Below are 25,424 nucleotides of genomic sequence, written 5' to 3'. Positions count from 1 at the left end.
GGGGAGCTTATAGTTGGTAGAACCTCAGATTGAAAACCTTTTGGGAAAGTCTGTAGCTCACTGTTGGCAGGAGCACGTAGAAATATTACCCAACGTGAGAAAAAAGGGGTTGGGGGAAGCAAGGCAGAGCCAATTACTTTCTTTCTAAAACTGTGGCAAAGCAGAGCAGACAGGGCTCCCATATGTATTAGCTGGAGGATTTCCAAAACAGAGGCTCAGGAACTAGCAATGCTTACTTAACATTCCCACCTCTCAAAAGACAGATTTCTAATAAGTCTGGCCCAAAATCTAGTTCAGGTTTCATAATTCCACACAGAAGAGTGAAAAAGTTTACAGAATATATAAATTATTGTCAGGAGAAAAATCATCAAATACCTTTAGGAAGCTGTGAGCAACTCTGGAAACATTTAGAGACAGTGCTGTTGCCTCTGGCATTTTAAAATCTCAGGTAACAAGCTTGACTTCTCGAGCAAACTTGGAAACTGCACTGCTGGCAACCAAACAGGGAAGTTGGGCTGAACACCCACTATCTTAGGAGCCATACTGTTGAAGTTTCAGGGAATTTATACTCGAACCAAATTCAGCGGTATGAAAGAGCTGAGAAGGTAGGAATGGGAGTACAGAATATTACCCACCAATATTATTTAAGTATACTTAACAACAGAGCAGCTTCTAAGTTCTTCTCGGGTGAGGAAGGACAAGGGGAACCAAGTTTCTGCTTGAAAACAGTAATATGATTAGGGTGTGTTATAGGCAAAATTTGCATATAACTTTCACATTGAGAGCTACATTGTTTTTTTAATTGACAACTTGAACTAATGCTTTAATTTCCTTTTCAAAATCCAGTCACAGTCATTGAATCAATTCTGACTCATAATGACTTTATAGGGCAGGTAGAATTGATCCTGTGGGGTTTTGACACTGTCTTTTTTTTTTTCCTAATATACCATTTTATTGGGCGCTCTTACAGCTTATACCAATCCATAAATCCATTGCTACCTTTTAAAAAAATGAAATATCAAAATTTTATTAAAAATTCAAGTTCTTAAAAATGGGCAAGAATGCCACTCAAAGTTTTCCTTTGATAATTGTACCTGTAATGAACTATTATCAAGCAGTAAGGGAAAAGCCTTCAATTTAGTGCTGTATTCAGTAACTGAACTATGATTCCACGCCATCTGTCTTCCGGCAGCAATTATCAAAAGTATGCATTCTCTCAGAATAATTGGGTCTCAGCCAAGATGGCTGCCATATGAAAGTGGGCATGTTACCAAACCCAAAAACAACTTACAGAAACTGCTCAAAAACAAGCCACCTCAGGGGGCCTTTCCACCTTCCAGCATGTCTGTCACCTGTACACCCACTACAAACAAATACAAAAATGGTTCCACCTTGGTCTTCACATCAGCTTCCTGAACATATTCAGAAAGTTAGGCAGAGGAGGTGATGAAATCTTTTGAAGGGTGCAATCAAGTATTGGAAAGAGCCAGGGTAATAACCGTGGCCCTCTTTCCTTCTTTTCAAAAGGGCTAACACTTTTTTTCCTCAACAGTACAGAGGTTGCATTGAAAGGTAACAGTTGCCTCAAAAAGCAGCCCTTTGAAGAGAAAATAATTACTATTCATTGCCTTTTCTGTGAGCCTATCTTTGTTAAGAACACAGTTTGTTAAATGTTTTGGGTATAGGTACTTTGTTGAAACTAAATTCTAAGTAAGAATTAATAGGAGTTCATATCCTGACTCCTTTCTCTTGACTGTAGTGTTTCCATTTTTCTCAAAGACCATTCTGATCAAGACAAAAACACCCCATGGAACCACCTCCCCAACAGATACCTCTCAGCTACTATTCACAGTAACTCTTGATGGAGGAAAACAAGCTTCTCGCTAATGCAGCTCAAACACACTGGATTCTGGTCAATTGCCGATGGGGAAAAAAACACTAATATCACATCTCTTTTAAAGAGAACAATACTAGCAGGAAAAGGAGGTGGAGAGTCCTTATTAACTACCCACTTAAAGCAAAATAACTACAAGTATTAATAGAAAATGAAAACCTCTCTCATTTAGTCTTGGTTTAATAAGAAAACATGTCCAGTTGCCAAGGTGAAGTTTACACAGAAGCTTAAAAAAAAGTGAGTCCAAAATCTCTTTCCAAAAGAAAATTTCATATCTCACACCACAGGACAGCCCTGTTCCATAATTGTTCTCACCTCATCTTTTGGTCCTCACCCCACAAATCTCTGGTTTAAGGCTTTGGACCCTGAAATAGGACTGCTTGGATATGAAATTCAACCTAGTCACTTACTAGCTGTGCCACTTGAGGGTACATTTCTCAGTTTCTTCATGTGTAAAAGAGTAAGAAAAATGGTACCTATTCTCACAAGGCTGTTATAGACATTAAAGGAAATAATTTATGCAAAGTACTTAATACAAAGCTTGACGTATAGCAAAAGTTCAATAAATATTAGCTGCCAGCATAATTAGTTTTTGTTATTGTTTTTTTTTAATCATTTTATGGGGGGCTCATATAACTCTTATCACAATCCATACATACATCCATTGTGTCAAGCACATTTGTACATTTGTTGCCAACATCATTCTCAAAACATTTGCTTTCTACATGAGCCCTTGATATCAGCTCATTTCCCCTCCTCCCTCCCCACCATCCTTCCCTCATGAACCCTTCATAATTTATAAATTATTATCTTGTCTTATCTTACACTGTTCGACTTCTCCCTTCACCCACTTTTCTGTTGTTCATCCCCCAGGGAGGAGGTTATATGTAGATCCTTATAATCAGTTGCCCCTTTCTACCCCACCTTCCCTCCACCCTCCCAGTATCGCCACTCTCACCACTGGTCCTGAAGGGATCATCTGTTCTGGATTCCCTATTTCCAGTTCCTATCTGTACCAGTGTACATCCTCTGGTCTAGCCAGATTTGTAAGGTAGAATTGGGATCATGATACTGGGGGGTGGGGGGGTGGAGAGGAAGCATTTAAGCAGAGGAAAGTTGTATGTTTTATTCTTGTTACCCTGCACCCTGACTAGCCCATCTCCTCCCCGCGACCCTTCCGTAAGCGGGTGTCCATTTGCCTACAGATGGGCATTGGGTCTCTACTCTGTACTCCCCCTCATTTACAGTGATATGATTTTTTGTTCTTAGATGCCCGATACCTGATCCCTTCGACACCTCATGGTCACACAGGCTGGTGTGCTTCTTCCATGTGGGCTTTGTTACTTCTGAGCTAGATGGCCGCTTGTTTATCTTCAAGCCTTTAAGACCCCAGACGCTGTATATTTTGATAGCCGGGTACTACCAGCTTTCTTCACATTTGCTTATGCACACATTTGTCTTCAGTGATCATATCAGGAAGGTGGGCACCCACTGGTATAATTTTTTGTTCTTTGATGCCTGATACCTGGTTCCTTCTATACCTCGTGGTCACACAGGCTGGTGTGTTTCTTCCATGTGGGCTTTGTTGCTTCTGAGCTAGATGGCTGCTTGTTTACCTGCAAGCCTTTAAGATCCCAGACACTATATCTTTGATAGCCGGGAACCATCAGCTTTCTTCACCACATTTGTTTATGCACCTGCTTTGTCTTCAGTGATTGTGTCAGGAAGGTGTGCATAATGTATTGCCAATTTAATAGAACAAAATGTTCCTGCATTGAGTAAGTACTTGAGTGGAGGTCCAATGTCCATCTTCTGCCTTAATACTAAACCTATAAATATATGCACATAGATCTATTTCCCTACCATCCTATATAAATGTATTTCCATACCTGTATTTAGACTTCTATAAATGCCCTTTGCCTCCTAGTTCTTTCCTCTATTTCCTTTTACTTTCCTCTTGTCCCACTATCATGCTCAGCCTTCATTTGGATTTCAGTAATTTCTGTTACATTGCTCTTGCTGAATTCCTACCAGGCCTCACACACCCTCCTTGCCACTAATTTTGGATCACTTGTTTCTCCCTTGTCCCTGGGTTGGTCAACGCCACCTCCTTTCCTCCGCCTCCCCTTCTCCCATGTCCCCCCAGAACTATCAGTCCCGTTGTTTTCTCCTCCAGACAGTTCATCCAGCCTATCTTATCTAGATAGATCTGCAGAGATAATAATATGCACCAACAAACAAAGCATAGCAAGACACAGCAACAAAAGTGAACACAATGATGACAAAAAAGAAAATCAATGACCAAGAAAAAAATTAATTTTTAAAAAAGAAAGAAAAACCTGTAAATAGATCAAGGTCTGATTTTTGACCTCTAGGCATGTCCTCCAGTCAAGTCCAAGTCCAATGGGGTGCCACGCTCTGGCCCCAAAATCTATCCTTTGCACTCCCTCGGGGAGCTCCCTGCTCTGCTCCCCCACCCCCCACCCCCGCCCACCCCGTTGCTCTGCCACACTGTCTTTAGTGTTTCGCCTCAGTGTTGCGGGGTCAGACCAGAATCTCCAGTGTTGTCCCCCGTAGGGCCATGGGTCAGCGAGGGACGTAGTGTCTCATAGTGGGATCAGCCATATGGTCCACTCTGTGCATTGGCTGTTTGGAGGGAAGATATTGTCCTCCAAGCCTGATGGACCAGGATATGCTCCTCGCTCTCTTCCTCCCCATTCATTTGCTCCCATGTGCTCTGATCAGACATGTCCCTCTCCCCAAGCTGCAGCTTCAGTGCTGTCCTCTAAAGTAAATTCTTCTGGGGGGAGGGGCAATTGTTCAAGTAGCTGGGATTGGGGCCGAGCCCTCAGGCCCCTCCACTGGCTCCCCTCTCCATGCCAACACACAGTTACGTATAAATGTTATTGTTTTTAATTATACTTCGTGTCAACTCAGGCACCACTTCTTCCAGGAAGGCTTCCCCCAGTGAAACCTTCACCCTATGACACTTTTCTATGTATCGTACATACCTTCTCTCATTGGATCACACACTCTGACCTATTTAGGTGCTGGGATTATATCTTGTATCTCTGTATGTGATATTTTACATGCAATAGACAATTCCAGGAGGTTGTTGGTTTCATTTTAAATAAATTTGTTTTCACACCTATTGAACTGACAAAAGTCGTGTGATATATTTACAACAAAGCAGCTGCTGAGGCTGCATATGAACAAACATCTCATGAGATTTGTTTTCTTGACTTGGAGATTTAGAGTCATAGTTTCATAAGACCAAACTCACTGCCATTAAGTCAATTCTGACCCTATAGGACAAGACAAAACTGCCCCTGTACGTTTCCAAGACTATAACTCTATACAGGAATAGAAAGCCTCATCTTTCTTCTACAGAGCACCTGGTAGTTTTGAGCTGCTAACCTTGGCTCCTTTGAGTGGGTCTTTATTCACCTGGAACAACAGAAGATGAGTCAGGAATAGGAGGAAGATGACCTCCGAGAACAAGTGCCTCTTTTGCCATAAGACCAGAAGAATTAGACGGCACCTGGTTACCATTAGTAAACATTTATGTAAAAGATTTTATAGAAAAATCTTGATCAAAAGGGACAAATGCAAAACAGTAGTTCAAATTCTGATGGACCCTAGACTTCCTAGAGCAGTGGCTCTCAACCTTCCTAATTCTGATACCCTTTAATACAGTTCCTCATGTTGTGGTGACCCCCAACCATAAAATTATTTTCGTTGCTACTTCACAACTATAATTTTGCTACTGTTATGAGTTCAGCAGCCCAAGTGAAAGTCGTTCGACCCCCAAAGGGGTTGCGACCCACAGGTTGAGAACCGCTGTCCAACTGAAACTGAGAACATCTTTAAACTTTAAACTGTAAATATTCCCTGAAGTTACTAAAAACCAAACAACAGTTTAGCTTAACTGGTAAAAAAAAAAGTCTTACTTGAGAATTATGCTCTTTTTACAAACCAATTATGGGATCAAATTGACAACTCAAAAAATTAGAAATCTTAGGGATAATGATTTTATGCTTATGAGGGAAGAACAACTCATAAAAGAGGGTGAGAATGGCTCTGCAATTTTAAAAATGTAATTAATGTCACTAAATTGTACATGTAGAAACTGTTGGGTTGAATAAATTTTAGAAAAATAAAGAAATTTGCTACGTATAGTCTAAACAAAATTAATGAAAGTTAATAGTTGTTTCACTGTGTATATTCTAAACAAAATAAAATTTAGAAAAGTATCTAAATTTTTTTTAATCAATTTATTGGGGTGCATACAATTCATCACAATACATACATCAATTGTGTAAAGCACATCTATACATTTGTTGCCCTCATTATTCCCAAAATTCGCTTTCCTCTTGGGTTCCCGAAATCAGCTCATTTTCCTTTTTCCCCCTTCCACTCCCTTCTTCCTCCCCCCTCCCCCATCCACCCTTGATAATTTATAAATTATTATTATATCTTATATTACACTGCCCGGCGTCTCCCTTCACCTACCCCTCTGCTGCCCGTCCCCCAGAGAGGAGGTTATATGTAGCTCCCTGTGGTCAATTCCCCCTTTCTACACCCCTCCTTCCCTCCTAGTATCGCCACTGTCACCTCTGGTCCTGAGGGGTTCATCTGTCCTAGATTCCCTGCATTTCCAATTCCCATCTGTAGCGCTGTGCATCCTCTGGTCTAACCAGGTCTGCAAGGCAGAATTGGGGTCCTGGTAGTTGGGGGGAGGAAGTGTTTAAGAACTAGAGGAAGGTTGTGGGTTTCATTATTGCTATACTGAACCCTAAGTGACTCATCTCCCCACTACCCCTTTGCAAGGTATGTCCAGTTGTCTAGAGATGGACATTGGGTCCCCATCATGCGCCACCTTCATTGATGAGGATATGATTCCCCCCTCCACTACCCCCGCCTTTGGTGTTTAAAGCCTGGTCCCTTTGGCCCTATATGATTCCCCCCTCCCCCACCCCCGCCTTTGGTGTTTGAAGCCTGGTCCCTTTGGCCCTTCATGATCACACATGTTGGTGTCCTGCTTCCATGTAGGCTTTGTTGCTTCTGGGCTAGACGGCCACTTGTTTACTTTCAAGCCTTTAAGTCCCCAGGCGCTACAGGTCTCGATAGCAGGGCACCATCAGCCTTCTTCACCACACTTACTTATGCACACATTCGTCTTCAGCGTTTATGTGGGGAAGGTGGTCACATCTTGGTGTCTGAATTTGCTTATTTTTCAAACTAACAAAAATTTAGCTAAATATGTCAGTTACACTATGAAATTACTTGTCCGTTAGTCACTAGAGTAAGATTACTATTATTTTCCTTAAAGAAAACAGAATCAAGAGAGAAAAAGCAAAATTAATAAAGTACATAATATATAAAGGTTTTTAATTTAAATTGGTGAGAGTACTGAAGGGAAAAAAAATGACGAGAATATAAAGAAAAGAAACCAAAGAAAAGTCTAAGGGAATGAAGAGATTACTGAATACAACATAACCAGCTAGAAACATCCCTTCCAGCCTAAATCCTAAACCGAAAAAAAAAACCCTTTCAAAACACAAAGCAATCTTTCCTCATGAAAGGACCATTCCACTTCACTCAAAGGCAAGATAAGCATTTACCATGGATTTTTCTGAACAAAACAATGGTGGAGAATAACCTCCCTGTTCACCAAGGCAAATCGCCATCCATCACTGATGACATCTAGCTCAGCCTGCTCTCCATCCCTCCACCCTCCTTCAGAGCAATAATAAGAAAGAAAAGGAAAAACTCCTCAAAGTTCAGTTCCCCTAGGTGAAAACATAGAAACCATTCTATCATAATTCTAAAAACTTTATCTTCCCCCCAATTCTAACTAACAAATCAAAAGTTTGCATTAATTGGATATAGTTGGTAAGCTACAAAATACCCATCTGTCAAAATTTCGCCCAAAGACATTTTTCACAACCATGTTATAAGTGAGAGTATTAATCAAAATACTGGTGTAGCTGAAAATAGCTATGGTACCATAAAATCACCTGCTCAGAAACAATCCAGTCACTGAGGGCTTTGTCATATTTAAATGCAGATTGAAGGCAAATGATTAAACCAAACACTTTTTTTTTAAAGCTGTATCTAAGGGGTTACATTGCTGCATATGATGTACTTAGAATTTCCTGCTTCGCTTTTGCTCCCACCACCTTATGACTAAAAGACTCTAGAGAATGCTGTCAGCAAAGAGAGCACGCCTCCAAGCCACAGCATGAAGGAGCCTACACCTCCCTAAATAATACTGTTTTTGTACTTCAAAAAGCACAGGTATCAAGTGATAATAGATAAACTTCGGCCTGTATATAAAAGTGGTTCCAAAAAGAAAAGAAAAGATTCTAAAAGAAAAAGCATAAGATAATGATGTCATGGATCTAGCAAGTCCCACTATAGCCCACTTGTACATCTACATTGTTAAGAGCCTGCAGTTGATTGCAGGCTGATAAAGCATTTGTATTCATCTCAATCATACCAACTCTGGAAACCTACGCAGTGAACCTGGAATCAGAACACTGTTAGGTTTTGAAAGGCTTTTGTTTGGTTGTTTTTGATGACTTGTTTCGTGTTCCTAAAGAAGTCATTTAGGGGGCCTTTGGTAGATACACGTAAATTAAATAGCTGTGAACTTGGGAAGAAATAAGGAAATAATAAAACTAACCATGAAGTATTATTTCAGCAGTTATGACCAATAAGGGAAAAGTTTATATCAATCCACCCATTAAAAGTCTCTCTTTTTGGAGTATTATATAAGTGTCATAAAAAAATAAAAAATTAAATTCTGCTGTGGGCTGAACTGGGACATGTGAGGACACAATACAACCAAGCTTTGGATACTTAAATATCTCAAACCACTTTGTGCTTATAGCAAATAAAATGCAGAGTTACAGATGCTTTCTCATCTGTGTGTAAATGAAAGAGAAACTGTGTGAGTAGTTAGTATTCTTAGAATTTTTGAGAGCCAGTTTATTTAAATTAAATCAAAGCCAATCTGTATCTGCACAGAAATAATTCCCTTAGGGCTTTAATTCTCTAGACTTTACAGAGCTGCACATACTCTTCCCTCTATCCCTCCTCCCCTCCCTCTGAGATAAAGAACTAAAAATCTGCAGATTTAAAAAAAAGATTTCACATTAGTCTAGAAGAAGATTCAAAGAAATCAGAATATCAGGTGTCTCACCATTGAGCTACAGAACTGGGTTGAGGCTCTTCCTCAAATCCATGGAGGTCATCCCAGCCTAGTGCTTTTTTTCCCTCTCTGCACCGTTTTTCAGCTTATTGTGGTGAAAATACACATAATAAAACATACCATATGACAGCTCAACAATTTCTACATGTACAAGTCAGTAACATTGACTACATTCTCCAAGTTGTGTAATTATTCTGCTATCCTTTTCCAACTCATTCTATCACTGTTACCATAAACTTAATATTCAAGTAAAAAAGCCTCGCACCTCTGATAAGCCACTAATCATCTTTGGTTTCTATACATTTGTTTACTTCGTGTAAGTGAGATCATACAATATTTATCCTTTTGTAGCTGACTGATTTCACTCAGTACAATGTTTTCAAGGTCTATCCATGTTGTAGCCTACATTAGGTATTCCTTTCTCTTTATGAGTAACTGTGCATACCACACTTTATTTATGTATTCATCTGTTGATAGGCATGTCAGTTGTTTACATCTTTTGACTATTGTGAAAAGTGCTACTGTGAACATCAGTGTACAGGTTTCTGTTTGTAGCATACACTCTTCTTTTTGAGCATTTCATTGTGCTTTAGGTTAAAGTTTACATTGCAAATTAGTTTTCTAATCAATTACTCATATACAAATTAGTCGGTAACATTGGTTATAATCCCTACAATGTGTTAGTACGTCCCCTTCCCCAGGCTGAGTTCCCAGTTTCTAAACATCTGGTGTTACCGTCCCTCCCTGCCTTCTCACCTTTGGTTAGGACCCAGATAGTTGATTGTTTTAAGGAGTACATTCTTCTCGAGTGTTACTGTTTATTTTATAGACCTCATATTGGGCTGAAATTTTGACTCTAAGAGTGTACTCAGTTTCAAGTTGGAAGGTTATAGAGCAATAGTTCCAGGGGCTCCTCCATTCTCTTTCCAGTCTGTTTTTAGTTTTTGTGGTAGTTACATAATCTGTTGTCAATTTGAGACTGAAAAGTGAAGGGGTGGAGTTTAGCCTGTCAATCAGGTCAGTTTGATGACCTCATTTGGAGACGCTAAGGAGATAAATAGCTTGCTAGAGGCAGGACACTGTCACTCCCTGTGAGACATTACTGACAACGGTGAGCCTGATGGCACTATGCTGATGGCAGCCAGAGCCCTGGAGCTGGAGGAGCCACGTGGAGACCCCTGCCAGTGCTAAGATGCTTCTACTGCCACTAGATCCACAAGACTTTCCACCCACTGGCCTGTAATCTTCCTGCATTTGGTGTCATTGCATGTGCTTCATGAGTCTGAAGAGGAATTTATAGATTGGTATTAGACATATGGGCTCATATTGGACTTATGGACTTGATCTGGACTGGGCTGAGATGTTTTCTCAATATTCAAATTGCTCTTGTATATAAAGCTCTTTCTTATATACATGAGTCTCCCTAGATTTGCTTCTCTAGTCAACCCAGACTAACACAGTTTTTGTTTTGAATTTTTTATCTACATTTTTCACCCATTTTAACTGGGACTTTAAGGAATACTAGACTCGATGGCAGTGAGATTGGAGTAGGACAGTGGGTCAAGAAATGGGCTGCTAATCAACTGTTCAAAACCACGAGCTGCTCCACAAAAGAAAGATGAAGCTGTCTGCGCCTGTAAAGATTTATCATCTCATAACCCTAAAGAGCAGAATCAATTAGACAGTGGGTTTTTGGCCAGAACCTTCCACTGTGTTCCTGGTCAATAATTAGTAGTGGTAGCTGGACACCAACTAGTTCCAGACTCAAGGTAGAGGAGGATAAGGGTCGTGTGGGCTACCTGTCCCCATTCTTTGTGCTCTCATAGCACATCTTGGCATTTATCGTGTAGTCTTAAAATTAGCATGTTTATGCATCTAGTTCTGCCTCCACAGTGGCAGGAATTGAGTTTTATTTAGCTTAGTACAGTATTTGCTGGCCTGAAGTGTATATATCTACAGTGTGCACAGTATGCCTATGTATTAATTATCGCTAATGATTTCAATTAAACACCCTATAGAAGGCATTAGAATGTAATATATGTATTTTAGGGTGCTGAATACACATAAAGAAAACATGAACACACATAAAGAACCAGAGATCACAAATATTAGAAAAATGTACCTAAAGTCATCATTAAAACACAAAACTGACATTCAGATAATTCAGTATTGTTTTGATTCATTTACTGAGACATCTGACTTTTAATAGACTTCATTTTTATAAACTGCACTTAGATGTACCTTTCTCTTATGCCTCCACTTAGTCACACATTCTACTTACCAGAATAAAAATCTGGTCAAATCGGTCAAGATTACCAAATAGATTACCAAATAATTGAGTGGCTGGCTTTCTCTAGCCACAAAGAACTGCCCTTTCCTTATCCTCACATGTGTGTAATATGGGAATGACTGCTTCAAAAGCGACATTTGTCCCTGACAGAGTAATGTAAGGAATACAAAAACAAAGGTGTCTCACTTCCTTTCTCTCTCTCTCTCACATGCTCCTCAAGACCCACAGGGAAAATCTCTGGAAGCACATCCTACCACAGAGGGCCTTCACTCTTACCATTTCCTTGCTACTGGCAGAGGAAGCCATGCTGCCAAGGCAGCATTCCCCACACGAACAATGAAAGAGTGGAGGCAAAACAGCTTAATCAAAACAGCTTGAGAGAGGAAAGGAGGATATGCTATCAGAGAAAAAAAGTCTCCAGGGAATGGCAGGAGAACTTGCTTCTGCCTTGACCATCCCGGACAAATAACCCAGCAAGAGGTCAGTTTACCTAAGTTTAGAGGTCAAGCCCTTCCTTTCACCTTTCATACAGGAAAAATATGAAAAATCCACTTCTTAATTTGAAAAATACACTGTGAGAGCTGTCAGGGTGCCATTTCTAAGCCTACGCTGGGGAGCACAGCTGAGAGCGATTCTGAAAACCAAGCAGCAGAAAGTGCAGGTAGAAGAGGTGCTGGGCATTGCTTCAGCGCAAGAAGCTGTTTTGCTTTAGGCCAAATGTCTCAGACAGACCCAGCAGGATGTAGATTACTCAACTTCCTGAAATGGAATCTGGCTTTTCAGCTTCACAAGGCAAGGTTACTTCATTTATTCCGATTAAGACTCACTCATTCTAAACAGTCCACTTCCATAAGCCTCCAGCTGACTCAGAGGTTTCCCCTCAGTGAAGGACAATAAACACTGAGCCATACCAACACACCCAGAGATGCCATTTCTTACCAGGCAGGATCGCAGTCCTTTTAAAATATGTCCTGAATTGGAAGTTGAAGTTACAAGAGTTAAACTAAATCCACCCGAACGTACCATTTCCCAGGTCTGAGGATACTAGTCACTCCCCCTATTACCTAAAAGTAAGAGAAACCGTGAGCATATATTTATTTCAAACTCAAATGTGTTGCTGGATTAGAATCAAAGCATAATGCTAAGCCAGTTGGAAGAGAGAGAACATTCCTAAAACTCCTGTGATCTGTTGGAAGGCTTAAAAAGGGAATGGGGAACTAGACTGTGTACTCACTCATCTTTAGGGGCAGAGTCTGCAGCTGGTAGACTTCCATCCTTGGCCAATACTCCTCTCTGCTTTTGTTTCTTCTTTGGACAGTGTCTGAGTTCCTAACTCTCCATTCAGAGACAGCTGTAATTCTTTCTCAACTGAGGGTATTTTATAGAATGCTTTTGTGACTGACCCAGGGAAGCTTATGATTTATGTAGTAATTGAGTAATCACCTGATTCTAGTCATTGGGAACCATCCACCTAAGGGCCTAAGCAACAAGCCTGATGCAGCAAAGACTTTCAAGGGCAGACTAGACAGATAGATCAAATACCCATGAAATCACCAAAGGATAAACACTCTGAATTAGTGGCACAGACTGCAACTGGAGCGCTTTTTCCACCTCTCCGGATGCCCACGCTGACTGCTTAATAAGATAGGTTATTAAGCGTGAAGAGAGTAGACTGGATTGAAAGGAAAACTGGAGGCATGACAGGAGCTTAATTTACATGATACAGAGGTTACTCCATTGAGACTAGCTTGAGACACCAAAATGCCTAGATCCTGCAAAGGCTATCTCTGTTATCTCTACTATCATCACATTATATTGGAACCATAAGGAGGCCTAAGCCTCTTTGGAGGGAATCTTGTTATCAGTAACATCACCTTCTCAAAGAGATTTTTCTGTTCCCCAAGAATGGCAAAGGTAGCACTAGACTGCAAGTCTCATGAGGGCCGAGGCCACATCTGTTTTTATATTCATCACTATATTTCCAAGGCCTAGGATAGTGCCTGATCTGGAGTACGAACCCAATAAATGTTTTGAAGGAAGGTACCAGTACTAATAGCTCTCTAAGAGACTTCTGAGGCAAAATCCCAAAGTGCCATAGCATCAGTCCCAGTCAAAACACTGTCCTGACAACAGAAAAGTGGGTGAAGGAAGACACTGGACAGTGTAAGACATGGCAAAATAATAATAATTTATAAATTATCAAGGGTTCATGAGGGAAGGTGGGGCAGGGAGGGGAAAAATGAGGAGCTGATACCAAGAGCTCAAGTAGAAAGAAAATGTTTTGAGAATGATGATGGCAACAAATGTACAAATGTGCTTTATACAATGGATGGATGTATGGATTGTGATAAAGAGTTGTACGAGCCCCCAATACAATGATTTAAACAAAACAAAACAAAACCCACTGTCCTGATAAAAAGGCCATCCTGGCCAAGGATAAGCAAATCAGTGTTGGTGGATGTAGACCAGGGCTGAAGGTGAGGAGGGGTGTGTGTCATGGTAGTACAACAATCTTCTTCCAGAATAAAAGTCTCCTTGGCTAGAAAAAGAAACAACTGGTCTATTTAATGACATGGTACAACTATGGAAAATGTACTGTATAGCTCACCCTTTTTATGAACATCAACTAGTCTTCAGCCTGAAAACATGGAGGCTTACTTTTCCTGACAATGTGGAAAAAGCAGCTGTCTATATTATATTTAGTAATGTGCATGCTAAGAATTCACTGGACAGGGATCCAAGAAGTCAACAGAGACTCAAATTTAGTGCTACCATAGGGTTAGACAAGAGTTAACCAAATTAGATTTTATGTTTATCTAATTAAAACTGTTCTGAAGATTTGCTGACTGGTCATTTGTGCACCTAGGAGTAGACTAAGCACTTCTAACAGGTGTGTTAGTCATTCTTTACAATAATCCTATGTGAGGCACTACCATTCCCACTTCAAAGATGAGGAGCTGATGGATTTCAGTAATATATCCCAGTACATAAGAGAACCTGCACTCAGACTCAGGCCTGTCTGACTCCAGAGTCCAGGCTCCATGTTCTTGGTCATTTTGCCTCCAGTCTCTTACTCAGTTGAGTCACGGCCAATTCTTACAACTTTGCTCTGAAACTTACCAGAATTGTCCAGTATCAAGAGTGGCTGTAGGATCTTTACCCCAGGGGTAAGGGTTCTTAAGGAGACTCTCAACTGATACAGTAGAACGGGGATCTGACCTTTAGTCTTTTGCATGGTGGATAGGGAGCAGACTCTGGAACCAGACTGTCTGTTCCAGCCAAGCAACACAGCAAATTAATCACTCAACTGTAATAAAAAAAATTTTTTAAGAGGCCATTCAAAAGCCACCTCTTAAATTGCCCAAAACTGAAAACAAGTACTCAAACAAGTACATGTACACGCATATCCAACGCAGCACTATTCACAATGGACTGTATGTGGAAACAACCCAAATGCCCGTCACTGGGTTCACAGAAACAAAGTATAGCCTGTACTTACAACATGATATTATTCAGCCATAAAAATGAATGAAATGCTGATTGATATATGCTAAAATATGGATAAACCATGCTAAGTGACAGAAGCTAGTCACAAGAGATGACATATTATATGATTCCAATTATATTAAATATCCAAAATAGGTAAAACCATAGGCTGAACACACAAATTGGTAGCTTCCATGGGCAAGGGGCAATGAGAGAATGGGGAGCAACTGTTTAATAGGTACAGGATTTTCTTTTGAAGTGATGAAAATGATTGGAAACTAGATAGAGGTAATAGTTTTTTTTTAATCACTGGAAATGTACTAAATGCCATTTAATTATTCACTTTTAAATGGCTAATTTTATACTATGTGAATTCCACTTAAGTTTTAAAAATTTTATTATTTTTTTTAAGTCAAACCAAGAACTACCTGTTTTGACACAAACTCTTCAATACTATTAAATACTTGAGAATAGGTATCTAAACACCTACCATAAACATGGTTCCTAAATATGTTCCTACAAATGCCACAGTGCCTTGAACCATTTCAATTATTCAATGCCTTGGGCTGTTCCAATTACTGAAAATCTTATACAAACTCTTAAAATAAGTGGAAGGGTTATGCTTTGGCTCTGCAATTGTTATTTCATTTTATAAATCCCTCTGCTATCTTATTATTTCCACCCTTGAAGAATTCTTTAGGAGAGACCATTTAAAATCGCTTTTAAACGAAATTGGATTTATTGTCCAATTATGCTGCTTTCTCATTCCTTTTCACTTTGTCACACCCATTAGGAAATAAGTTTGTGTTTGTACAGAATTTCTAAGTGGCAGAAGGACTCCAACAAATTCTAGTTTTCCAAGATAGAAAGAAGGACTTCAGATGATTGTCTTTTACTGAAAAGTGTTTAATCGAGAGACAATGACTCCATTGTATTGGGAGAGAGGCCAACTTTAAAAGCTCCAGATTGGTCTTAGGCCAATAAAATTGTGAGAAAACAAGATCCCTCAGAGTTGCTCAAAGCTAGCTGAATTTTAGAATAAAAAAGTTTGCAAGATTGTGCTTGCGGCCAGAAACCTCTACCTACCCCCAGCTGCCATGTACTCAAGCCATTATCCTCCAATCTGAGGAGACAGATTTAGGATTAATAATGTATTACCTTCCTGTGCTGCAGTGTAGTTAAGAATATAGGACAGTTTGGCAGGAGAAAGTTCCTGCTGAAGGCTCATTGCTGTAAGATATATTCTATTAGTCATCTACCTTAAATTAGGTGTCCAGTGAGCAGGATATAAAACCAGAAAGTCTCAGGGGGAAAAAGTGCTTTTCTTCTGAAAATAAGGCCAAGTACAAAATACCACTTGGTCTGACTGGTACAGCAGAGTCCTCACAGTACAACCAAATGATAGGGGCAAAAAAAGAAAAGTGAAATCCAGGGCCTGCAAGTGCCTCTTGTGCCAGAAGCATTCACCTTGGCCTCAAAAAAGCAAGCATTTATGAAAACAAAAGGAGAATAGCAATTAGTGGGGGAAAGACCTCTGAGAAACCAAGAGGTTGTTGGTTGTCATTGGCCTTTATCTTTAATCTCTGGGGTAGCATTGGGGAAGAGGATAACAGTGAAAATTAATTTTTCTCACCCAGAGTTTATGACCAATTAAAAATAAATCATGACATAATCTCAGGGATCATTCAGGACAAGTGGTATAACATAGTCCATAAAGACAATGTTCTACACCCTACCCTCGTGAGGTTATTAAAAGCTTGAGAGTGGTCATCAATATGACAGTTGATCTCTTCCCATCAGGAGCACAGTGAAAACAAAGAATAAAGGAAACAATTAGTCCAAAGAACTAATATATCCAAAGAACTAGACCAGTGTTTCCCAAAGTGGGTGCTATCGCCCTCTGGGGGCACTGGAGCCATCTAAGAGGGTGGCATAAGCAGATAACTACACTTTACCCTAGGAGCCCTGGTGGTGTCATGGTTATTGGTTGGGCTGATAACCACAAGGTGGGCAGTTTAAAACTACCAGCCACTCCATAAGAGAAAGATGACGCTCTACTTCTGTAATGAGTTACAGTCTTAGAAATTCACCCTTTCGTACAGGGTCACTATGAGTTAGAATAAATTCAATGGCAGTCAGAGTTTAACACTGAGACACCCTGGATTATGAGTTACAGTATAAAAGTTTTTCGTTGCCAGAGGGTGCTATTTTTTTTTCTGAAAAGGGGGCAGCAGGACAAATACGTTTGGGACCCCTATGATCTAGATGGTACCCAACTACAACTACTTCTCACTCTGACCAGCAATAGTGAGTGGAACACGCTATAAAACAAAATTTTAAATAACCTAACTTACTAGTCTAATAGATCCTGGGAGAACCCCTAAGGACTATGACCCACCTTTCCAACTTGGTACTGAACCTATTGCAAGAGATTATAATCTAGTAAAATAACAGATAGGCCTATAATGTAAAAAATAACACCTGAGAGCAATGTGCACCTTTGAAAGATCAACTTTACAAGACCAAAAGGACACCATTTGCCCAAAAGCAAAGTGCAGAGGCAGATATGGACAGGAAAGCAGGCAAACAGAAACAGAAAACTCAGGGAGGAAGAGGGAAGATTGCTAGGACAGTGAACAGGCTGCAACCAAAGTCAAGAAATGAGCAGCGTAAAGATTACTGAATGGGAAATCAATTTGCCTTGTAAACTTTCACCTAAATCACAATAAAGTATTATTTAAAAAATCAACAAAATAAAAACTGGCAATTGGAGGTCGATGAAGATCAAAATATCATCTTTATAATAGTGATAAGGGTGACTGAAGAACGTGGTTTAAATATACAATGACAAATGAACTTTCTAATACTCTGCTGTACCGAATAGAGAGGCTTAATCTGTTGGATAATTGCAGACTTTCCTGAGATGGACATACCAGTTAGAGCATGGCAAGGAGAGAAGGACACATGCAAGTACTATAGACTGACCATGCCACAAAAAAGTGCCACACCAATAGGATCCTCACCACTTAGGAAACTCATTCTTCGACTCATGGACAGAGTCCGAGAAATGAAGGAGAAAAAAACAAAAGTTACCTCCCAAATATTGTTCCCTCCTGAGGAATGAGTACCCGTATCATGGGCAAAATTAAAAGAACGTAGTAGGCGTAAACAATACTCCCCAGCATGTATATTCTAAGGCAGTACCAATTCTAGCAGTATTATTACTTTGATTTAGTAAAATTTTATTGTTCAAAGTATACAGTTGGTTGGACCTGCTCATGTACCTTCACCAGCTGCTGGGGCGTCTATTCCCTTGGTGTTCCTGGTGTAAACCCTTGCACTCTGGGTTCTGAAACCAGCTTGCTAAGTCCTTTACTAAGCAGCTCATAGAGGGCTGCCCTGGCCAGGGAATCATGAATCTTCAGTCTCTTAGAGACGACAGCTGGGGTGATAAGCTTATAGTTGGGAACTTCTTTACAGAGCTTGTCATATGTCGCTTTGTCAAACAAGACCAGGTTATTGAGCTTGTCCCGAACTTTGCCTCTGGACCACTTCTTCTAGGCCTTGCCCCCAGATTCGTTCACTGGTCTTTGTCTTTCTTGTCTGACTTCCTAGCTTCCTTCTTCTTGCCGTCCTTGGGCAGTATCACGAAGCTCAAAGAGCAGCTGTCGCTGCAGCAACCTCAATAAGATGTTGGACAAAAAGGAAGCACGGTTCACCTCCAGCATTATTTTTAGGTTAATCCAACAAACCTTTATTATGACCTACCATGTCATAGAAGCTAGAAGTGTAACTATAGGTAAGAAAATTTTGTGAAAGACACAGCTATATAAACAAGTGATCACAATAGACTTCTGCTCCCTGCCATGATGGAGTAACTGGTACCAGATTCACTATCCTGCCATAAATAACCATAAAACTGAACAGAATACACAACTGCTTATATTCAGGAGACAACAAGCAGGATAAGCCTGCAACCCCATAGAGAAGAAAACCTCATTAAATTAAAGCCCCAAATTGTCCCTTTCTTTGTCAAACACAAGAGGGACTCCACGAAGTCCAAGAGGCAGGGATCTGAGTTTAGGGTAGCTGACGTGGCTAGAATTTGAGGCACGAAACATGGGAGAAAGAAAGGAGTTATGAAGAAAGGGGCCTCCAGAAGAATGCCGTAGGGAGGATCCCCGTGACTCAACAGCTGAGAGCTGGGCTGTGAAAGAACACAGCAAGCCAATCGTAGGCTTACAAAATAGTAGATGCTCCAGGGCTGAGAGATCAAGCAATGTCAGGGGTGGGGGATGGGGACCTGTTGAAACTCTGAACTCTGCCAGACTGAAAAAATAACATTAACACCATACTAAAGAGAATCAACTAAGTGGCAACTAAAGATGACAACAACACAACAGCAGAGCCACGAGAACGGTCTTAGAAATAAGGACCCTGCTGTAGGGCAGGACCTAATCTCTTACTTCACAAAGCCTAAGACCATATATACAGTGTAATATGGTGTGATGAGAGATGTTTAGACACTATGGGAACATAAAGAAGGAGCAATTAGTTCAAGAAGAAGTGTATGTTGACCAGAATCAAAAAACATCAGCCAGGAGCAGTAATAGCATACACAGAGGAATGGAGAGCACTCCATGGCCCCACAGACGGTGCTCTGTGAACAGGGAGTTTGATGGGTAGGAGAGAAAGAAGCAAAAATGGCTCAGGGAACTTTTCCCCAGAAGATGGGTGGAGTTGAGCTTTTCATGGATACCGGTAAAAAAAGGAGGAGGAAGAGGGGTAGAAGTTCATGAGTTCAGTTTTTATTTATTCAGTTAGAAGTAGCGATGAGACATCCAGTTCAAAGTGTGAGATAATCAGGTGGCTATGTGGTCTGGAATGCAGGAGAGAAGTCAAGGAATAGCTAGATTGGGGAATAGTGAGCACACAGGTTAAAACCATGGGACTGAATCGAGAGCACCCAGGAAGAACATGTAAGAATTAGACAAGGGTTGAAACAGAGTCCTAAACACAACATTTAAGGGGCACAAGGAGAAGGTGGACTAATTAGAAAGTACAGTGCATTAGACAGAAGGAACAAAGAAAAGCATGGTATAACTGAAGGCAAGCTTGACCTCTGCTCAAGAAAGAAACAGAGATGTTAAGTAAATAAGTAGTAAAGGTGTCAACTACAGCGGTCACTGTCTACACTGGCAAAAGCTGAGGTGTGGGCAGAAGCCAGATTGCACTAGAATCAGGAGAGACCAGAAAGTGGAAAGGTGGAGACAGACAGCATGACTGGAAGAAAGAGATCATGTCACAGAACTGGCTAGAGAGAGAACCCTTACAAAGAGCAGTGTCTGCCTCAATCAATATTTATTGCGTAAGTATACAATAAACAAATGAAAAATTAATGAACTAAGAAAGCTAAACTCATCTGATGGTTTCTCCAGTCACTTTCTCTTACAGTGCCAGTTTGTCTCTTTGGAAACTAGCTATATTAGGCCCTTCATGCAACCTCTAACCTTCAATAGACTCCACTCCAGAGGTATTATGGTTAAGTGCTCAGCTGCTAATGGAAAGTTCTGCAGTTCAAACCCAGCAACTTCTCCATGGGAGATTGTGGTAATCTGCTTCTGTAACTATTTACAGCCTTAGAAACTATGTGGCAGTTCTACTCTATTGCAATTGGCTCACAACAATGGGTTAAGTGTAAAAAATAAAGGTAGGCAATTAAGTGTGAGTGAGATGACAGAAAAATTAAACCCACACACATTGCTGGTAGGAATGTAAAATGATACAGCTGTTTTGTAATATAGTTCCTCTAAAAGTTAAACATGGAGTTACTACCTAATCCAGCAATTCCACTCCTAGGTATACATATACCTGAGAAAACTAAAAGCATATGACCACACAAAAATTTTAACATAAACGTTCACAGTAGCATTATTCATAATAGCCACAGTAGAAAGAACCCAAATACCTATCAACTAAAGAATGGATAAACAAAATATGATATTACCCATACAATAAACAGTAGAATATTATTAAGTCATTAAAAACAGAAGCAAATAATAGGAGTATGAACACATGATCTTTATGTATGCTTACATAATACAGATATGTATATGTACACAGGTGCCCATACATATGTAACTATACATGTGTATATGTATTCATGTACACATACACATCACAGATATTCAAATACACAATAAAGCACATAGGAGTCACAAGCATGGATTAAACATCTCATGGGATTATTTAAAGAATCTGAAGGCTTAGGACCATAGCCTCATGAAACAACCTAGTCAATTGGCATATGTAAAATTTGCTCTACATTTTACTTTGCTGAGTAGCATCTGGGGTCTTAAAAGTTTGAGAGCAGCCATCTGAAATATGATTCTTGGTATTTCTGTATCCAGAATAAAATAGAATGAAGGAAACCAGGGACTCAGAGAAGAAACTAGAAACTAAGTAGATGGTGTGTGGCTACCACCACAATGGTGCTGATCAGAAAAAAGTAGATGGATCCTGATAGAATGGGAGCAAAATGTGGAACAGAATGTAAACTCTTACATAATCTATACTTCTTGAACCAGTTAAGACAGAAGAATTCACCAAGACTATTATTCTGAGATTCTTTGTAAACCTTGAGCTAAAACTATTCCAAGGTCATCTGTTAGCTAAAGAACATATTCGCTCATAAAATAAATACCATTTGTGAACACAATGCTTCATTAATAAAAATAATGTGTATGAAACTAATGGGTCAACACTCACTATAAAGCAAAAACAAGAAAGCAAAGGGGCAGGAAAACTAAATTACTGAAAACAGAATGAGAACAGAAATCACGGGAATGTTGGCACACTCTATAAATAAATATAACATGTCACTGAACAAAGTATATAGAAAGCATCAAATCAGAACCTAATTTGCTTTTGCCAAAAACACAAATTAAAAAAAATTCTAATGAAGTACAGATACATACTACATCAGGGATAAACCTTAAAAACATTACGCTAAGTGAAAAATGTCAAACACAAAAGAATACATATTCCATGGTTCCGTTTATATGGAATGTCCAAACCAAACCAATCTATAGAGACAGAAAGTAGATAAGTGGAGAGAGGAAATGGCAGTGACATAAGGAGCCTTGGTGGTATACTGAGTTATGTGTTGTACTGCTAACTGCAAGTTCAGCATTTCAAACCCACCAGGCACTCTATGGGACAAAGAGGCTTTCTACTCCTGCAAAGATTTTACCGACTCAGAAAGCCACAAGGGCAGTTCTCTACTCTGTCCTTCAGGTCTCTATGAGTCAGAATTTGATGGTAGTGATTTTTTTGAAATGTTCTTTTAAAGGTAAGGATGGCAATTCTTTGTCATGGGCATGTTGTCAGGAGAGACCAGTTCCTGGAGGACATCGGGCTTGGTAAAGTGGAGGGGCAACAAAAAAGAGGAGGCCCTGGACAAGATAGACTGACACAGTGGCTGCAATAATGGGTTCAAACATAAGAACAATTGTGAGGATGGCACAGGACTGGGCACTGTTCTGTTCTGTTGTACATAGGGTCATTCTGAATCAGAACTGACCCAAAGGCACATAATAACAACAATGGGTTGGGGCTTTCTTTTGGAATGATGAAAATGTTCTGGAATTAGATATATTACACAGCACTAAAAAAATTTTTTTAATCCTCTTCAATCTCTTAGGACATAACTCCTAAATTCTACCAATCTATTTTGCACTATGTAGGAGTCATGGTGGTGTGGTGGGTATGCATTGGACTGTGATCCGCATGGTTGGCAGTTCAAAACCACCAGCAGCCCCAAGGGAGAAAGACTGGGCTTTCTACTCCCATAAATACCTACAGTCTTGGAAACCCACAAGGGGTCACTATAAGTCAGCAGTGACGGCAATACCAGTTTATATTGAGTAAAACGGCTCTCTTTAGCGAGAGTCTTTGACGATAAAGAGCCTCATTAATGTACACTAAATGCCCTGACCTCCATCTCTTTCCTGTACCCATCATCATTCTACACTCGAGCAATAGTCATCTAGAAAGTTTGCCATTATTACTCATGTGATTAAAAGTCTTCAGCAGCTCCCATCCCTAACACAGCTATCTCCAAAATAAGGTGTTTGCTTGCAGGTGTTATGCAAGACAAAAATGACTGAGGTATGAAAAGAAAATATTAGAATTACTCATACTTGTTTTTTAGTACATCCTTTAAATTTTTATTTTTGGCATCTCTTATTACTTGTATATACATAATATACAATGGTACTTTTATACTAGATGAATACAGGAGTTCATTTTTATTGAGTGTGTAACAAAAACCTTGGCAGACTTCCTGCCTAAAAAAGATCAAAACCACCACTTATTCTCTAAGAGCTACCGTCCCAGCATTTGTTGTTGTTGTTAGCCGCATGAATCGTTCCGACTCACAATGACTCGATGTACAATATGAGGAAACATCACCCAGTCCTGCACAATTGTTACATTATGTTTGAGCCTACTGTTGCAGGCACTGTGTCAATCCATCTTGTGGACAGTTTTCCTTTTTAAGTGCCCTTCTACCTTACCAAGCACGATGGCCTTCTCCAGGGACTCATCTCTCCTGACAACATGTCCAAAGTATGTGAGATGAAGTCTTGCCATCCTAACCTCAAAGGCAGCACTTCTCAACCTGTGGGTCGCGACCCCTTTAGGGGTTGAACGACCCTTTCACAGGGGTTCCCTGAATCATAACAGTAGCAAAATGACAGTTAAGAAGTAGCAACAATAATAATGTTATGGTTGGGGGGCACCACAACATGAGGAGCTGTATGAAAGGGTCGCGGCATTAGGAAGGTTGAGAACCACTGCTCAGACATAGTCTTCTTCCAAGAGAGATCTGTTTGTTCTTTTGGCAGTCCACGGTACTTTCACTAATCTTCACCAGCACCGTTCCAGCTTGGCTCTATATATTCTAAAGAACTTAATCAATTACAGAGTTTCTTCTTTTTTTTCAGAGTCTCTTCTATATGCCATGCTCTCTATTAATTTTCTGTCTTTGCTCTCGCATTCCCCATGTCTAGGAGTACCCGAGGCCTTCAGATTCAACCTTCCAAACTCTGCTCAGATATCATCTCCTCTACAAGGAATTTCTTAGATCTCTCCTCTTTATCCTCCCTTCCCTGGAAGCTAATGCTTCTTCTCGAGCTCCAAGGCATGATGTACATTCCTCAGTCTTTTTACTTGCCACATTACAGTATTTATACATTTCCCCCATTAAACTGGGAATTCTTTCCCAGACAAGAATTACATAGTTACCATTATTACCTGAGTACCTAGCCTAAAATCAGACTCCTACTAAAGTCTAAAAAAATGGTTTTTGAATCTAAGATTCTTTTTTTCTATATTATAAGTACGTATTGACTTATCTGTGAAACCCACTTCCCAGAGCTAGAATCTGTACGTATAAAATGTCAAAGCTTCTGGTCAACATTAGCCTCCTGACTCCTCTGGTTGTAGGCTTCCAGGGTGGATTCAGGTGCCCCACCACCACCTGATCCCATATATTCATAGCCCTTCAATGATACACATTTTTCTTTGGAATATATTGATATATTTAACAACCTTGCTTGTCTCAAAGGCTGTGTTTCTTTTTTCTTTTTTTAATCACTTTATTGGGGGCTCATACAGCTCTTATCACAAGCCATACATCCATCGTGTCAGCCACATTTGTACATTTGTTGCCATGATCATTTTCAAAACATTTTCTTTCTACTTGAGCCCTTGGTATCAGCTCATTTTTCCTCCCTCCCTCTCCTATCCTCCCTCCCTCATGAATCCCTAATAATTTATATATTTTTTTCATGTCTTACACTGACCAATGTTTCCCTTCACCCACTTTTTTGTTGTCTGACCCCCTGTAGGGGATTATATGTAGATCATTGTGATCATTTCCCCCTTTCTGTCCCCACTTACCCTTACCCTTGGCTGTGTCTCTTTCGGGTATCTTTAACTACTTCTGCTCTGATTATGTTGATTTTAAGTTTCAACTCTCAAGTGACAAATTGTGCTGATTTTAAAGTTTAACTCTCTCTTCACCTAAATCACAAAAAAAAACTTTCTACAATAAAATACAGTATAACGCTCGAGGATAATTCCCTTATTGCTAATTCAAAATTTTCTTCATTCAACATTTTTATGGTGCACTTACTATGTACCAGGTACATTTACTATGTACTTTCTGTATTTGTTAGGGATATCTAATGTAAGTAAGTTTTTTTAAATTCCCATTTCTCAAGAAGCTGACAATCTATTGTAAGAATTTCTAAATTCTTGGAGTCATCTCAGATTTGCCCCCAGATAATGGTACTCCCTGGGTCCAAATGCTCTTTTTCAAAGCACTTTACAGTAAAATTAAACAAAAAAACAGTGATTCAATGGCCCACATAAAAAACTCAGATCTGAATAAGCAAATGTGGTAAAGAAGCTGATAGTGCCTGGCTATCAAAGGATATAGCATCTGGGGTCTTAAAGGCTTGAAGATAAACAAG

At 39.9% G+C, this 25,424-nt stretch overlaps 1 protein-coding gene and 1 pseudogene across 3 annotated transcripts in view; both read right to left on the bottom strand.

Annotated features, from left to right (window-relative positions):
• KIAA0319L (KIAA0319 like) overlaps positions 1-25,424 on the bottom strand; it is a 133,113-nt gene that overhangs the window by 95,609 nt on the left and 12,080 nt on the right. The window lies entirely within an intron of this gene.
• On the bottom strand, positions 18,163-18,662 carry LOC123522665 (annotated as a pseudogene).

Source organism: Echinops telfairi, unplaced genomic scaffold (genome assembly GCF_000313985.2).
Source record: "Echinops telfairi isolate 266 unplaced genomic scaffold, ASM31398v2 ScPeMD7_7457;HRSCAF=8495, whole genome shotgun sequence".
Lineage (NCBI taxonomy): Eukaryota > Metazoa > Chordata > Mammalia > Afrosoricida > Tenrecidae > Echinops > Echinops telfairi.
This window is presented reverse-complemented; position numbering and strand designations above follow the sequence as displayed.